This window comes from Triticum dicoccoides, chromosome 4A (genome assembly GCF_002162155.2).
Source record: "Triticum dicoccoides isolate Atlit2015 ecotype Zavitan chromosome 4A, WEW_v2.0, whole genome shotgun sequence".
Taxonomy (NCBI): Eukaryota; Viridiplantae; Streptophyta; class Magnoliopsida; order Poales; family Poaceae; genus Triticum; species Triticum dicoccoides.
The window spans coordinates 30,573,806-30,591,590 of NC_041386.1; the positions used below are offsets into that span (position 1 = coordinate 30,573,806).

A 17,785-nucleotide genomic window follows, 5' to 3' on the forward strand; every position below is an offset into this window, starting at 1 on the left:
GACCCGGTCTTATAAGATTTTTTTTTCGTACTCTACCATTTCTTTCTCCATTTAATGCTATGACACCTCATCAAAATTACCTAATTGACATGTATGATACTAGCTATGATACTATCATTACGACCAGCCTAAGGCTAGCCATAATGGGGTAACTTCGATAGTAACTTAACACATCCCAAGATAATTTTACTTATGTGACAAGTATTTAACGAGGAAAGAGGTGCTTGTGGTAACATAATAGTATGTTACTGTAACATAGTGCTTTCCAAGGCAAAATAAGTCTATGAGCTAATAAATAAAGCAACTACTACTATGTTACTCTGCATTATGAAAGTAGTAACTTAGTCTAGTATCATATGCATGACACTATTATAAGTTAGAGCAACTCCAAAGGGCCGACCCATTTCGTCCGCCTGCGTCTGTTTGGGTCGACGCGAACAAAAGTGGCGGCCCAACGCGCCGACCCAAACTTAAATCACGTCCGCGTCGCGTTCGCGTCGATGCATTTGCGCCCCAAATGCGTCGGCGCGGACGCCGAACGGACGCTTCACGCGCCTTCTCGCTATCCGCCGCGTCCCCACATGGCAGCCGTCTAACTACCCGTTGCCCACGCGGTCAGCTTAATTTATAACGACGGGCCCACGCGTCAGCGACGACGCTCGTCCATTTTTAAGCCGACCGTGCGGCGGGGCCGTCCTCATCCATACTCATCGTCCACATCTGCCCACCTTTACTCTCTCGTCGCCAGCAAACCCTAGCCACCACAACCACAGCGAGATGGGCCTCTTCTCCGGCGCCAGCGGCAACAAGGCCAAGGGCATGTCCCCCGCCACCCCTTTCCCCTCCGAATTCCTCCCATCTCCGCCGGCAGAGGCAGCGCGTCAGCGTGCCAGTGCACTAGGCGGAGTGGCACTGGCAGAACCGCCAGCCTCTGCCGTATCCGGACGTGACGCTGTCGCACGACTGACATCTGGATCCAGATAGGATCCCCGTGCCGGCGGCGCCGCGGACGGCTCGTGCTCACGCGGAGGAGGTGCGGCGCCAGCGGGTGCTGCTGATGCCGGAGCAGCGCCTCAACAGGCCTACGCAACCGACTCGCCCAACTGGGCGAGGTGGTTCGCCTTCAAGCACGAGGAGGCGAGGCGACGAGGTGTGCGCGAGGTCGACCGGAGGCCAACACCGCTCGTCGTCCGCGAGGAGGACCAGGCGGCCCTTGTGGCCGTCTACCGGGAGAGCGAGGAGGACGAGCGGCGCAGAGCGGAGGCGGCGGAGGCGGAAGAGGAGGCCCGCTACGAGGCGACAATGGCGCATGCCCTTGCCCTCTCCGCGGCGGGCGACAACGTGGTGCCGCCGGTGGCCCCGCCGTCCCCCATCAAGCCGGAGCCGGAGCCGCAGCCGAAGCCGGAGCTCGAGCCCATCACGCGCTACTCCTGGAATGGAGTGGTGCGCGGGTGGGTGTCTGCGCCACCGGTTTGGGTGGGGGCGACGCCGACGCAGGTGCAGGCGTACCTCGAGATGTGGCGCCAGCGCCGGCTGGCAGAGGAGCGCCGTCGCGGTGAGTACGAGGAGATGCTCGAGCGCGACCTCAAGGAGGAGCAGCGCGAGGCCGAGGAGGAGGCGCGCTAGGCCGCGGCTGCATAGGCGGCCGTACACCCCCCGCCCCGGCACTGTCTGCGCCGACACAACCCGACATGGCGGCGCTCTGGAACACGGCGTTCGCCTGGGCCGGGCCGGCGCCGATGCTCATCGACCTCATGAATCCCGAGGACGACGACGATGCCGCCTAGGGCAGCGCGCTGCCTCGTAGTTTAGGCTGTTTTTTTTAAAATGCAAATATGTGGACGCGTGAACTCTCACCGGCCTTCGTGGCCGGCTTTAATGTTTAATTAAAGTTGTTTCTTTTTTTTAATATGCATGCGTTCATTTTTTTAACGCCGTTAAAATGGGTATCAGCCAGCGTTGGGCGCAGACGCCGACACAAATGCCGAAGCGGACATCCGTGTCCGTCTGATCGACCCAAACGGACAAAAAACGGACAAAATCGTCGTCCGTTTGGGTCAGCCCGTTGGAGTTGCTCTTACTCTCCACTATGATCAGCCTAAGAGCAAACTCGCATACCAAGACGTGGGTTGCTGGTTGTTTTCTGGACGAGATTTCCCCTGTGGCCCTACGCGCATGAATGAGATCAGTTGGTACTAATAAATGTGCAGGGCGCCATGGAGTAGCTTCAAAAATTAGCTGCAAAAATCAGCTTGCCGCCACGGATTTGGAATTCCCTCCGAAACTAAGAGAACCACTCTATAGATCAAGTCCTATGAAGAGACCAAACGGCACACTTCTCCTCGGTCTCGCGGCACTTCTCTTGCTCACCACGAGCATGCATGGATCACCGTCCTCCGTGAGCGCATCAGTCCTACACGAGCGTCGTCCTCCGTGAGTGCATGCCCTTACAACGCAAGCGTCAGAGGACGCTGTCCCTGTCCACTTCCTCTGCATGTTGTCCTTCGCGTCCAACTAGACGACGCCGTCTTTCTCCTCTTGGCCGCCCACCATGAGCACGCCGTCCTTCACAAGCTTGCTGTCCTCGGCGCACACGCAGACTGTCGAGAGGACGCCACCGGCCGCGAGCATGCCGTTCTCGGTGGGCACGCCGACTGCCGCGAGGACGCCACCGGCCGTGAGGACACCTTGGTCAGCAAGCTCACTGTCCTTTGCGTGCACGCCGCCACCGTGAGGATGCCACCGGCCACGAGGACGCCGTGGTCTGCAAGCTCGCCGTCCTCTGCGTGCACGCCGCCACCGTGAGGATGCCACCGGCGGTGAGGACGCTGTGGATCGCAAGCTCGTCGACCTCTGCGTGCACGCCGCCGCCGTGAGGATGCCACCGGCCGCGAGCACGCGGTGGTCCGCAAGCTCGTCGTCCTCTGCGTGCACGCCGCCGTCGTGAGGATGCCACCGACCGAGAGCACGCCGTGGTCCGCAAGCTCGTCGTCCTCTGCGTGCACGCCGCCGCCGTCAGGATGCCATCGGCCGAGAGCACGCCGTGGTCCGCAAGCTCGCCATCCTCTGTGTGCACAACGCCCAAAGAAGTGGATCCATTCCGATCTCGATCCATACAGAGATGAGGAGGTGAAGTGATAGGACGACGAAGCACAGCGCCTAACGAAGTTCTTTTTTTTTGAGAAATGCGCCCAACGAAGTGGAGGGGCAAAGTTGGAAAGAAGCGGTGAAAAAGCCTCACGCGCAAAGCATTGCGGGGAAAACGGAAAAAAGTTAAACGCAAACTAAATAGGACAGGAGGGAGTACATGTTACTCCTCACTATGAAGTACTAACATAGACTTGTAACATATGCATGTTACTAGTCTAATTTACTCCCCACTATGACTAGCCTAATATAGGACATCATTTATACGGAAATTTGTTGATGCTCCCGGGAGTGCGCGCTTCTGCATGCGAAAAAAATATTTTAAAGTGTGAAAAAATTTCAAACAAAAATTTGACACATACATTTTGACATTATATGTGTGCACGTCAAGTTTCTGAGAAAACCGACATTTTTGTTGCTTGGGTAAAAATACAAAATGATGTCTTGTGAAAATTATTTTTTAACACCGGATTTTGTCTTTTTCACACACGACACACAAGCTGTCGGTTTTTCGCGAAACGACTTTGTGAGCATGTACAATATCGAGTTGTACGTCTCAGGTTTTTGTTTGGAATTTTTTTGATATTTCAAAATATGTTTAAAACACATTTTAAAACCAAGAGCGCGCTCCCATATGTCAAAAAGCCACTCTCGTCGCTTATATTACTTAATTAATTATAATCCAGCCATCGCTCCTGCATGCCGGCTCGTTGCAACGCCTCAGAGAGAAAGTCTCGTGTTTCAGGAGCAGTCTTCAAATAACGTACGCGCACTCATGCCTGACTGCCCTTGAAATCCTGGACGGTGGTAATAGTTCTTTAAGCGGCGCTGCAAATTAGCCAACAGAGAGCTTGCTTGATCAAGTGGTTAGGCTGTTTCTGTGAGAGTAGAAGGTTTGTGTTCAAATTCCACTACGTGCTGATTGTTTTTGGATTTTCCACTATTACTGTTTCACTACTACAGAGAGAGAATGTTCGCTGCTGGGCCGGCCCAGTTGACCTCTCAGGGTTATACAGAATTGTACTCCCTCTGTTCTAAAATATAAAAACGTTTTTCATACTAGTTATGAAGATCATGAGCTGGAATTGCCGCGGTTTGCAACAAGCTGCAGCGGTGCGTGCGCTTTTGAGCGTTCAGAAGCGTAGGTGTCCTGATGTTATGTTTTTGATGGAGACTCACCTTGATGAATATCCTGCCGAGTGTCTTCGTCGTCGTGTGAAGATGGATCACAAGCTTGTTGTCCGGAGCGATGACCGGAGCGGTGGCTTAATTTTGTTCTGGAAGAAGGAATTTGCTGTTTCTTTGCGTGATAAAACCGACAATTACATTGATGTGTTCGTTGGAAGTGGGTAGATAATTTTTGGAGGCTTACAGGGCTGTATGGAGAACCGAGATGGAATAATAAACACCTGACCTGGAGCCGGCTGAGGGACCTGAGAAAAATTGGTGACATGCCATGGATGGTAATCGGTGATTTAAATGAGATAATGTATTCTTTTGAAAAGGAAGGGGGCAATGAACGCCCAGATCAATTTATGAAGGCTTTTAGGGATGCAGTGGAAGAGTGTAACTTGTCTGACCATGGTTTCGTTGGTGATAAATTCACCTGGCATAGAGCTTTGATCAGGGAGAGGCTAGATCGTGCTCTCACAAATGATGGCTGGAATCAAATGTTCCTATCGCGGTTCTGGAACATTTGGAATATAACAAGTCGGATCACAGACCAATAATTATGAGTTTGCATGAGGAAGTGGTCCAAGAACCCGTGGAAAGATCAGTCCTCCAGTTCGAGGCACGTTGGCTGAGAGAAAAAAAGTTCAGAGAGGTGGTAGAAGAAGCTTGGCAGTCTTCAGGGCCGGAGCAGCAGAACATTGGGCTTGCAGGCCGTTTGGCGTACGTTCATGAACAACTTCATCGGTGGGACAAGACAGTGTTGCGTAAATCTTCAAAGAAAATTAAGAAGGTACAGAGAGAATTAGAGCAAGTTTCCAGGGATGTGCTTTCTCAGGAAAATGTTACAAAACAAAAGGAACTTGCGGAAGAGCTGGAACAGTTATTGCAAATGGAGGAGATTCACTGGGCTCAAAGGAGTAGTATAAACTGGCTCATGTTCGGTGACCGAAATACGTCATATTTCCAAAAGTTTGCGTCTGCTCGGAAACTAAGGAACCGGATAGGCAAGCTGAAGGATGATCAAGGCGTTTGGCGGGAGGGTACTGCATACTTAAACCCGCTAATTTCCCAATATTTTGCGGGCCTGTTCTCCACCGAGATTGATGAACCGGATCCTAGTTTGCTTGAAAAGGTGAATCGGAGGGTAACGACGCAGATGAATGAAGCTATGCTAAAACCATATACTCTCGAAGAGGTAAAAAAGCTCTTTTTTCCATTGGCGATTTGAAAGCTCCCTGTACGGACGGATTGCATGCTATCTTTTTAAAAAAATGTTGGCACATCCTTGGTGATGCTTTAACTACTGAAGTTCTTGATGCTATTAATTACAAGGCTATTCATGAAGGATGGAATGACACGGTCATTGTTCTTATCCCAAAAGTGGATAACCCAGACAGGATCACCCAATATAGACCGATAAGTCTTTGCAATGTTCTTTATAAGGTGATCTCTAAAATGATAGCCTTCCGGCTTAAGCTCTGTCTTGATGATATTATTGCCCCAGTGCAAAGTGCTTTCGTTCCAGGCCGACTCATTACGGATAATATTTTGCTAGCTTATGAATGCATTCATTCTATAAAAAATAAAAAGGAAGGAAAGGAGGGGTATTGTGCTGTAAAGCTTGATATGCACAAAACCTATGATCGTGTGGAGTGGATATTCTTGGAGAGGATGATGGAAAGACTAGGATTTGATAAGGAGTTTGTGAAGCTTTTAATGGCTTGTGTTTCCTCAGTTAAATACAAAGTGAGGTATAATGATCAAGAAACAGAGGAATTTACCCCTACAAGGGGGCTCCGACAAGGGGACCCCTTATCACCTTATTTATTTCTTATGTGTGCAGAGGGTTTATCTAGTGCTTTGTCTCATAAAGAGGAGGTTCGTGGCATTGAAGGTGTTCGGGTGTGCAGAAATGCACCATCAGTCTCTCATTTACTATTTGCTGATGATTCCCTAATCCTTATAAAAGCGGATATGAATAATGCAACCTCATTGAGACAGGTATTGGATGAATACTGTGCAAGTTCTGGACAATTGGTGAGTGAAGGGAAGTGTAGTATCTTCTTTAGCCCAAATGTGAATGTGGTTATCAAAGCTCAGGTCTGTGCAGAACTGAACATAATGACGGAAGCAATCTCTGACACATATCTTGGTCTTCCATCTATGGTGGGTTTGGACCGGAGTAATAGTTTCTCTCATCTCGTTGAAAGAGTTGTGAATCGACTTAAAGGTTGGAAGGAAAAGTTGTTGTCCTTAGGAGGAAAGGAAATTATTTTGAAAGCAATTATCCAATCTATCCTAGTTTATGCCATGGCTGTTTTTAAAATTCCAAAGAAAATATGTAAAGAAATCACGGATGCAATGGCGGCCTTTTGGTGGGGGGATACAGAGGAAGAGAAGAAAATGCACTGGCTAGCTTGGTGGAGGATGTGTCTTCCAAAAGATAAAGGAGGTATGGGGTTTCGGGACCTCCATGCTTTTAATTTAGCCATGCTAGCGAAACAAAGTTGGCGAATGATAACGCATCCGTACACTCTTTGTGCTACTGTCTTAAGAGCAAAATACTTTCCCGATGGAAATATTTTAAAGGCATGGCCAAAAAAAGGGATCATCTTTTACATGGCAGAGTATCGTCGCTGGTCTGCAAACGTTCAGGAGAGGCCACATTTGGAGAGTTGGTTCCGGTGAGAAAATAAATATCTGATAGGACCATTGGGTACCTTCGAGTCCAACAAGGATGATCCACACAAGAAAAGGGAACGTGTTACTAAGAACGGTGAATGAGTTGACTGATCCTAATACAGGAGCCTGGGATGTGGAACTTATCAGGATTATTTTCCTTCCAATTGATGCAGAAAGAATTTTGAGAATTCCTTTATCAGTGCATCTAAACGAGGATTTTGTAGCATGGCATAGGACCAAATCACACTCATTTTCTGTTCGGTCAGCCTACTACTCAGAATGGGAACACCAGTTTGGTTCTAAAATTATTAGTAGTGAAGGGACCTCAAATGTTAATCCTGTTTGGTCGGCTGTGTGGTATTAAGAATGGTTTAAGCATCCCAATCACCGTAACATGGTGACCCGCATGTATTTGTATTGATATGACTTGGAGTACAAGGGATCTGGTGGTTACAATCTAACCATACGGAAGAGATATACAAGGGAGATAGAGATAGAATACAGAGATAAGTTATTTGACTAACTACCTCCTAACAATACCCTTGATGCGCTGACAACAATATTGGTTAACACCCTCCCTTAATCTGAACGCCTCAAGTTCAGATTACGCTTGAACTCCTCAAACTGTTTTGTAGCCAAGGCCTTTGTAAAGCCATCGACAATTTGGTCTCTAGAAGGAACAAACCGAATTTCAGTTCCTTGCTAGCAACCCTTTCTCTGACAAAGTGATAATCAATTTCAATGTGCTTGGTTCTTGCATGGGAAACAGGGTTAGCAGAAAGATATGTTGCTCCAATATTGTCACACCAAAGACATGGAGTTTTTGTATGGCGTATCCCAAGCTCCTTGAGCATAGCCTTAACCCATATAATTTCTGCTGTAGCATTTGCCAATGCCTTATATTCTGCCTCAGTACTGGAACGTGACACAGTTGCATGTTTCTTTGCACACCAAGAAATCAAGTTAGGACCAAAGAAAATAGCAAAGCCTCCTATGGACCTCCTGTCATCCAAGCAACCTGCCCAGTCAGAGTCAGAGAACGCACTGACAAGAGTAGATGATGACTTGGTAAATGTTAGTCCAACATTCAAAGTATGTTTCACATATCTCAGTATACGTTTGGCAGCAGTCCAGTGAGCTCAGGTAGGTGCATGGATAAATTGACATACTTTATTAACTGCAAATGAAATATGAGGCCTGGTGAGTGTGAGATACTCACCCACCAAACTCCTATACTTAGTGCCATCTTCCTGACTCAAGGGCACACCTTCTGTAAGAGAAAGTTTTTCTGAACTAGACAAAGGTGTCAGTGATGGTTTACAACTCTGCATCCCTGCCTTGCTCAAAAGATCAGTGGTATACTTTTTCTGAGAAAGATGAAGACCACCCTCTTTGTTCGGCCTGACCTCAATTCCAAGAAAATAATGCAAATCACCAAGATCTTTAAGAGCAAATTCAGAATTTAATCTTTCAAAAGAGCCATGACTGCGGCATGAGAGGAACTTGTGACAATGATGTCATCAACATAGACAAGAACAAAGATAACTGTGGCATGCTGATTATAAATGAACAAGGAAGTGTCAGACTTTGATGGAACAAAGCCAAGAGCCTGAAGCTTAAAACTCAAGCGAGAATACCATGCTCGTGGAGCCTGTTTGAGTCCATACAGAGATTTGTCCAGTCGACAAATATGAGATGGCTTGTGGGGATCTACAAACCCAGGAGGTTGTTTCATATAGACTTCCTCTTCCAGAACGCCATGAAGAAACGCATTCTTTACGTCTAGTTGACGAAGGGTCCAGCCTATGGATACAGCAATGGAGAGAACAAGGCGAATAGTGGCAGCTTTAACAACCGGACTAAAAGTGTCCTCATAATCAAGCTCATACCTCTGTTTGAAACCTTTTGCAACCAAGCTTGCTTTATAGTGGTCAATAGTGTCATCTGACTTTTTCTTGATGCGAAACACCCATTTGCAGTCAATCACATTAAGACCTGGACGAGAAGGAACAAGATGCCAGGTATGGTTTGTCTGGAGAGCAAAAAATTCATCATCCATGGCTTGTTTCCACTTGGGATCTGCAAGAGCCTCATGAACAGTGCGGGGTTCACCTGTAGGAACAGCAGCAACCAGCCCATATTTTGTTTTATAATTACCAGGTTGTAGTGTACCACTTTGTAGACGTGTACGCGGAAGAACGAAGTGAGCTGGAACGGGCATAGAAGATCCCGTAGGGGGAGCCTCCATCGAAGCAGCAGATCCCGGCAATCCCGAGGGGGAGACAACGATGTCATGGGGATCATCTGTGGTGCGCGACTCATCAGGAGGAGAAGAGCCGGGCGCAGACAATCCAGGGGAGCCGGGCGCAGTCGACTGGAGAGGCGCAACATGCACGGGATCGGTGTCGTGGATCTAAGACTGACAGTAGAATGGGGGGTAAGTATGAGGAGGCAAGATCCTAGCTATGGAGTAGTTGTACACACGAGTTTTACGAGTTCAGGCCCTTCTCGAAGGAAGTAACAGCCCTACGTCTCGGTGCCCTGAGGCGGTCGACTGGATTATATATGTGTGTGTGTGTGTGTTTACCAAAAAGTGCGAACCCCTGTCCCAGAGGAGGGGGTGGCTTATATAGAGTGCGCCAAGACCCCAGTTCCCCTCCGTTACACAGGATTCAATGTTCATAAAGGAAAGGCGTTACTGGTAACGTCTATAGTAAAATGTCATAAATGCTCATAATGCTATGGTTTAAGTCCTAACCGTTGCAGAGTGGAGGGTTCCTCATCTTCTGGTGGTCGAGTGTCTTCAAGGTGGTCGAGTGAGCGCATCTCTGTGGTCGAGTGGATGATGATTTCTCTTCGACTGCTTCTAATTCTTTGTAAAGATGTCCTTGGGGAGGGTATGCTGGACAGGTCCATGACCCTACCCTAGGTGCATAGCTTCATCATTAGCCCCCGAATGGATCAGGGTTTGAGTGAGGAAGGGGTTGAGAACACTTCCGACCCACTCTTTGCGCTATGAATATGCCTTGTCCTGAAACAATGAGTTGAGGAGATGACGTCGACTCCTTTCTCAATCGCCTTGGTCCATTCTTGGTTGTTGTCGAGTGAACTTTCATGGTGGAATTTCGAATGATGATGTAGAGGGTGTTTGTCTTCAGTCTGACAGGTTGTTCTGCTCTCCGCAGATCTCGTGGGATTCAAATTTTGGGAAGTGCGCCAGACGGGAGGAACCGAGGTTATCGGGACGGATTAGGCAAGTCTCCTCGATCCTCGCGCCACCTTTTTCGCCACGTACTGCGCGCGCGACTGTTGTGGGATTTGTTTAGATCGCTTGGGTCCACCAGTCAGCCACTCGATGGAAGGCCTTATAAAAGGTCTCGGGCCAGGCCTCTACTCCGCACGCTCCCATTCTCTCTTCTCTTTCTCCTGATCTCTCCGCCACTCTCGCTCCCACCTCGTTGCCGGACCTCCGCTCGAGCTCGATCCACCACCATGGGGAAGGATAAGACGGCGGCGCTGGAACGCACGAAGAAGGCGACCGCGAAGGCGAAGGGCAAGTGGACCAGCTGGGGCGGATCCTCGTCGAGGTCCGGCCTGCCGGCGGGCTGGATCCAGGGCGACTGGATCCGCTCGGCAATCACGCAGGACGACCTCGACGACCTGGTGGAGGGGGGATTGATCCCCCACAAGTCGGCCCGACTCCTGGGGGACGAAACTGAGCCGCAACCCAGAGAGGATGAGTGTGTCCTCCTAGCAACCCACGTAGATCGCGGATTCTCACTGCCTCCCCACCCTTTCTTCCGGGGTTTTTTGAACTTCTTTGGGGCTTAGCTCCACCATTTCACTCCAAACACCACAGTCTATCTGGCAGCTTTTGTGTCCATGTGCGAAAACTTCTTGGGCTGCCGACCGCACTGGGGGCTTTTCAAACACATCTTCACTCGCCGTTCCGAGTCGGTCAAAAAGGCCAAGTCGAGTGACGAGAGGAAGCGGGTGATCCAGATGTGCGGTGGTCTGGGGATCCAGATGAGGAGCAAAAGTACTTTCCCAGCGATGATCCTTCCTGACTCGGTCCGGGGCTGGCAGTCGACTTGGTTTTACTGCAAGGATCAGCCAACCCCTGGCCAGTCGACTGGACTTCCTCCTTTTTCCTTGGCTCGAGTGGAGAAGCCTGCTCCCTTGAAGGTAGTTCCAGAAGAGAAGGCGCAGGTCAAGGAGCTGGTTGAACAGGTCGTCCATCTTGTCCGCGACGGAGTGACCGGGATCGATCTGCTGGAGGTCTTTCTCGGTCGACGCATCCAACCTCTTCAGGTGCACGATCATCCGATGTGGATGTACTCTGGGCTCGAGGATACCACTCGGATCCACCCGGAGGAGGTTAGCGAGGATATCTTGAAGAACTGGTTGAGGGGAATCACTGGCAACAAAGACAACCCTCGGGGATCCAGGAGGGTGATTCCATTCGACAACTCGCGCCAGCCGGAGCAGGTATATTTCTGTTTTATCAAGTATCTTTCCGATTCACCACATGATGTCCCATTTGTGGTCGACTGAATGTCTTTTGATTGTTATCCTTTCAGGCCCTCATTGAAATATACTCGATGCCCAATGGAGTGCAGGACCCCGGCACTGAAGAAGAAGGGAGCGGGGGCGAGAGCGGCGAGGAGCATTCGGAAGCCGAGGAGGACGAGGAGAGCGATGAGTCGACCGATGAGGAAGAAGTCGACTCACCTCCTCGCAGGGAGAGGAGGTCCAAGCACACTCATGACCCGACACGCGCTCCGGACTTGGTGGCTGCGCCGGTCGGGTAATCCTCGAAGCGCCCCAGGACGTCTTCCCCGACGCCGACTGAGAAGCCTCCAAAGCACTCCAAGGTCGCGCCGCTTCCAGCGTCGAAAGTGCCGAAAGCCATCTCTTCCAAACCGCCCAAAGCTTTGCCTTGGATCAAAGTGACCGTTCCTACTATCTCCAGGTAACCATCTGACTTGTCCTTTATGTGGATTCGATTAATTGGGTGTAACCGATTGAATGCGGGCCTTTGCAGTGCTGCTACGTCAGGGACCTCTTCATACCAGTACCGGGACGAGGAAATGGAGGATGCGGTAACCTCTAACCCATGTATGAACTCTTGCGATTTCGATTCTTGATCCTTTTAGGGTCGAGTGGTTCACTTGGGGTCAAATGTTCTGCCTTGCAGCTCCACCCAACATCATTGACCTTCCGGACGACGATGAAGATGTGGCTCCTAAGCCTAGGAAGAGCAAGAAGGTAACAGCTGGCAGGGTGGCTTGGCAAGAACCAACTGCAATGCCTCCCGTCTGTCAAGCTGAAGATACGGGCAGGGCCACTATGATGTTCGCTGCACCCTTGCCGAGTGGGCATCCCACGCGGTCGACCACGCCTGTGGTTCCTTCAACTATCCAACTCCACACCACGGAGCCTCAAGCAGTCGCACCTGGGTCGTCTGCACATTTTTTCACCAGCTACCCCGTCTCAGACAACCAGTCGGAAGCGGTTGCGGAAGCCATCCGATAGGCTGATATGATGATGGAGCGGGTGAAGATAGTACACAAGAGCAGTCAGGCTGCCTACGACGCTAGTGCCGCCCTTCGGGCCAACGTCCAGGTGAGTAGACTTTTCGACTGTTTTTGTTCTCGAAAAATCTTCTTCTGCATAATCTCCTGTTGTTCGCGTTGAATTAGAGCACCCACTGGGTGTTGCTGTCGTTTTTGGTAGTTTCGCTCTTCCACTTGGTCTGGGCGAGTGGGATCAGAACCGGTGGGGGCACGCCAAGTGAACCCACTAGGTGTAGTCCCCGAGACCGCGGTCGACTGCTGGCAGTCGACTATGGTCTGAGTTCTTCTTTCTTGACGGCGCAATTGTTCTTTCTCTCTCTTTTTTTTACTCCTTGCACTCGACTCCGGCGGGCCGGTCGAGTGGGATCAGAACCGGTGGGGGCACGCCAAGTGCACCCACTGGGTGTAGTCCCCGAGACCGTGGTCGACTGCTGGCAGTCGACTGGGATCTGAACAACTTGTTGTCCACTTCTTTAGGTTTTATTCACTTGAAAATGAACTGCCTTCGAACCTATCGATTGATCTGTCTCTTGCCTCCTGCAGAAGTCTTGTACTCTTATCTCCAAGTTTGCCGAACTCGAAGAGAAGCAGAGACAACTCAACTTAGACTTGGAATTGGCTCAGCAAAATCTGAAAAAAGCTCAAGACGAGGCCGCTGGTATGGAAGGTAACTAATTACCGACTGAACTTCAATATATCTCTTTGATCTCTTTTTTGATTCGATTATTTCTTTTGCAGAGAAAATGAAGTTGGCTCTGGACAAGAAGGACTCGGACCTCGCCGCTGCGCAAAAAGCAGCCCAAGACAAAACCGTTCTCGCAGACAAGAAGCTTGCTTCAGTCGGAACGCTTGAAGGAGAGGTGACTAGACTGACATCTTGTCTTAATGAAGCTAACCGCGAAGTGACCAGCCTAAAGAAGGATAAGGTCGTCCTGAACGAAAGATTGGAGTCTGCGATCCGCAAGAGGAACGACATAGAAGCTTATCTGAGGACCCTCGCCAAGAAGCCTTATCTTGTGCTGGGAGGTATTTCTTTTAATCCGACTGTGTTGATGCTTGCCATTGGATTTTGCTCGGTTGATTGAACTGACTTTTGGCTGCAGAACTTTGTCAAGACTTTGACGAAGAAACTGGAAGGGTCGAGACAGGTCTGGACCCTATCGCTTCCCCGGTCTGCGACGAAACTGCGATGAACGTGCTCCGACTGGAGTCCCGTATCGCCAGCGCCACAAGCTACCTCGCACGCCTGAAGGAGCTTGTCTCTCGAATCGACTCGATGCTTTGGCCGGGGGCGACGCTTCAGAATGATCTGGAATCTCTGATGACTCGACTGAACAAGATCCCTGACCGAGTGCAAGAATGGAAGAAATCCTCTGCCCGGTGTGGTGCTGATGTGGCGCTGTCCCTGATGCGAGTCCATTGCAAGGAGGCTCGTGAAGACAAGCTGGCTGCGATCAAAGTCGCTAACACCAAAAAGCACGACTTCCAGTACTTCATGGAGACTTTCATTCTTGCCGCTACTCGGATCGCTGATGGGATCGATCTGGACTCGTTTGTGGAGCCTGCCAGCCCTCCTCCGGCCGAGTGAACAATCTTATGAAACTTGGATACGCTTTAAATTTGCCTCGGAATGCTGAGTGGTTTCTATAACCGTTAAACTTGTGACACCCCAAAAATTTGGCCTTGTTTTAATGAATTAAAATTTTTTCCAGGAATTAAAACTTTGGATTTCTGAGCTCCATTTTGATTTTTTTTAAATCATCTCCTTCCCTGTTATGATGAGTTTTTCCCAAAGAGAAAACTTTTCAAATATGTTATTGGACTTGTTTAACCTCTCAAGAAAAACTTTCCTTTTATCAGTATAACTAATTAACTAATTTAATTGCTTGATCTTTACTTTCTTGGAAATGGTTTTTCAAGGTTAAATGGCCATATTTGAACTACAACCATTTGATAGATTCACTTAAAATTTCCACAAAAATTTGGAGATGTCATGTGATGTTTTTAAATCACTTTTATGCAAAAATATATTTCATTCATGAAATATTTTGAGCCCTACACTCAATTTTTCTTCTCTGGTCCAGAGTGCATTTTGCACTACAACTCCTTTAAACAATTCTTTCTAGCCTCCACCAAAATTATGGGATATTGTTAGTAGCATAAGATTCCACATTATGCAAAAACCTCGTGCTGTTCTTTGAAAAATTTGAGTGAATCAACCTCATCTTCATTCTGGACCAACTTGATGGTTTGTACAGCAACCATATTTTCTCTTGCTCTTTAGCCCTTGATTCTTTCTCCTACTTGTAGTCCTCCATGTTAAACCCTTAAGTCCAGGAGCATGCACCTTTTGGATCATTTTTGGTTCATGAAATAATGTTATTTAATTCCTGTCCAGAATTGAAGTTTTGTAAAACTTGCACTAGCAAGTTTCTGCTTTTAGCAAACTAACCTCACCACCCTCTTGTACATCTAAAGAGACTTCCATCTGGAAGTTTTGACCACTCCAAGACTTGCCTAAGTGCCCTTGGCATTTTGCCAAACACCTTATGGGCAGGATCTGTTTTGGCATGAATTTTTGGTTTGCACTGTGAACCTGATCCCCTGACCAAACCAGCTTGTCCACTGATCTCCTTGCAAGCCCAAACCTAGACCTGTTAACCCCCAGCCTCAACCGCGACTTCTAGCACGCTCTGGCATTTCGTCGAGCACACTCAGTGCATGCACGGGACGCGCCCAGAGCGCGCGTATTGCACAACCCGTGCGCCGAGCCGACACGCTGGCCCCACGGTTTTGGCTCGCTCCGCGGCATCACGCCACGCGCTCCCCTTCTCACAGCTACGCGCCAAGCTGCCCCTCGCCGCGCCCGGCAGGCCAAGCGCTAGCCGCCGCCGCCCGACAGCCTCTGCCCATGTCGGCGCCGCCGAACCTTCCTCCGCTCGCCACCTGGCCCCTGGAACAGCGCGTGCTCATCCGCGAGTGTGTCCACTAGCGCTCGTCGCCGCCACGTCGCCCTGGCTACAGAGAGGCGGTTCGCCGGAGGGCTTATCCACGGCCGCCGCGGAACCGACCTCGACGAGCTATAAAAAGAGGACCCGAACCCATTCAAGCACACAGGCAATCTTAGAATGCTCCCCTAGTTCTCCCGTGGCAGCCAATCGACCCGGGGAGGCCTCCTTCCTCATCTCCGGCAACTCCTGCCGCCGCCACTGCCCCGGCCAATTCGGCACCACCAGGACCTCCCACTCTCCGTTCTGTCCACCAAGAGCTTCCTCATCTTCCCGTGAACCATTACCACTACTCGATGTTGATCAGGAATCACCATAACCCCAATCACACTCTGCTCCCAAAGCTCTCCGTCCGCCGCGAAGCTCACCGCCGACGACCCCGTCCACCCCCGAGACCATAACACCCACCGACGGGACCGCCTCGACCCCCTGAGCCCGTGGATGGCTTCGGTTTCTCGAACAAAGCCACCAATCGCCGGCGGCGATCGCGGAGTTCCGCCTCCGCTCGGGACAAAGAAAGAGGAGGGATAGACTGGTCAAACTTGACCAGTGGGCCCTCTGGACCCACTGTCAGCGACCGCGTGCCTGTCCACGTGGGATTAAGTGAAGGCGTAATCCCCCCAGTACTTTTTCCCAGCTCCGAAAGCGTATTCCCCTCCGAAATGTTTTCTTTTCTGTTTTATTTAAATAACAGATTTTGACCAGAACTTTGACTGGCTATAACTTTTTAAATACAACTCCAAATGAAATGATTCTTTTTCCTACCTCTCTCAAATTTCACCTAGTTTATTTTAAGATTTATTTGAAAAAAAATTCAGAACAACTTTTGGTGCTGTTTTTTATTTTGTGTGTTAATTCTTTTATATTGCTAAAATAGGATTTTTGAAGAGAGGAGAAATGTTTCAAGTTTTGGAGTGCACCCTGCCTTTCCACACATTGAAGGCAAGCATTCTGAACCCCGACATAATATTTTTATGTGTTCGATGACACGTTCATAACATCACCTCACTTTGGAGAAACTTGTTATTTCATGTGATATGATCATATGCATGGGTGCATGTTATTGATTTCCATGCTGTTGGAAATGGACACACTTGTGATGATAATCACCCTCATGTGCCTTGCATACATACCGGCAGGAACCCGGGAAAAACCTCTGCCTTGGGTAGGCATGAGTTTGTCGCCGGTCTCCGTCGGGACGGTTATGTCTGGTATGGCATGGCAAGGTGATATGAGCGGTGACTCTGATGGTTGAAATATATATTCGTCATGCAAATCATTCAGGGAATACTTAAACCTCCTGAGTCGACCGTAGATCGAGTCTTGTGCCAGTAACCCTCATACTTGTTTCGTACTACCACTCGTCTCTACAGCAAGTAGAGTACGGTTCAGTAAGTTGTCAACCTCTTTCTAGCACACACCGTACAGAGAGGCCATGCTGGAAGATACCGGTTGTAGCTGGTAGGCAGGCCACCTGGTCCGGGGGCATGGGTGTTTCCGGTTGGGACCGAGAGGGGAGGCCACCCCTTAGAGCGCACGATATAAATTTGATCCCATGCTACGCGAGGTTGTAGCCTCCCCACTTAGAGTTTGCTTAACAGGTGTCGTGGGTGATTCCAGACACGTATGAGATAAGCTGGTGTGTGCGAGTTAGGTGTGTTTTCAACAAAAAGACCGTAGACGGAATTAGTCCCGATGGACTAAAGAAATCCGTTACTCGTGGGTAAAGAGTACACCCTCTGCAGAGATTAAACCTATTCGAATAGCCGTGTCCATGGTTAAGGATTACAGTCTGGGATGGGTCAAGTGTCGGCCTTAGTGTCGGTCTTCGGAGGTGAAACTGTTAACCAGAACTGGAACTACTACCTGTGACTTGTGATAATTATGATTATTATTATTGTTGACTAACCCGTGCTATTATTGTTATTATCGAGTATCTCTGGGATGATTCTACCTCCGAGATATTCACTATGATTGTTTCTTTTAAAGCCCTTTATGTGGTGTCGCTCAGACGCCCGACTGTGGCATTTCTTTTAAAGCCCTTTATGTGGTGTCGCTCAGACGCCTGACTGTGGCATTTCTTTTAAAGCCCTTTATGTGGTGTCGCTCAGACGCCCGACTGTGGCATTTCTTTTAAAGCCCTTTATGTGGTGTCGCTCAGACGCCCGACTGTGGCATTTCTTTTAAAGCCCTTTTATG

The 17,785-nt window shown here is 49.4% G+C and overlaps 1 pseudogene; it reads right to left on the reverse strand.

Moving 5' to 3' along the window:
• Positions 1-2,567: 2,567 nt before the first annotated feature.
• On the reverse strand, positions 2,568-11,914 carry LOC119283381 (annotated as a pseudogene).
• Between the last annotated feature and the right edge of the window lie 5,871 nt (positions 11,915-17,785).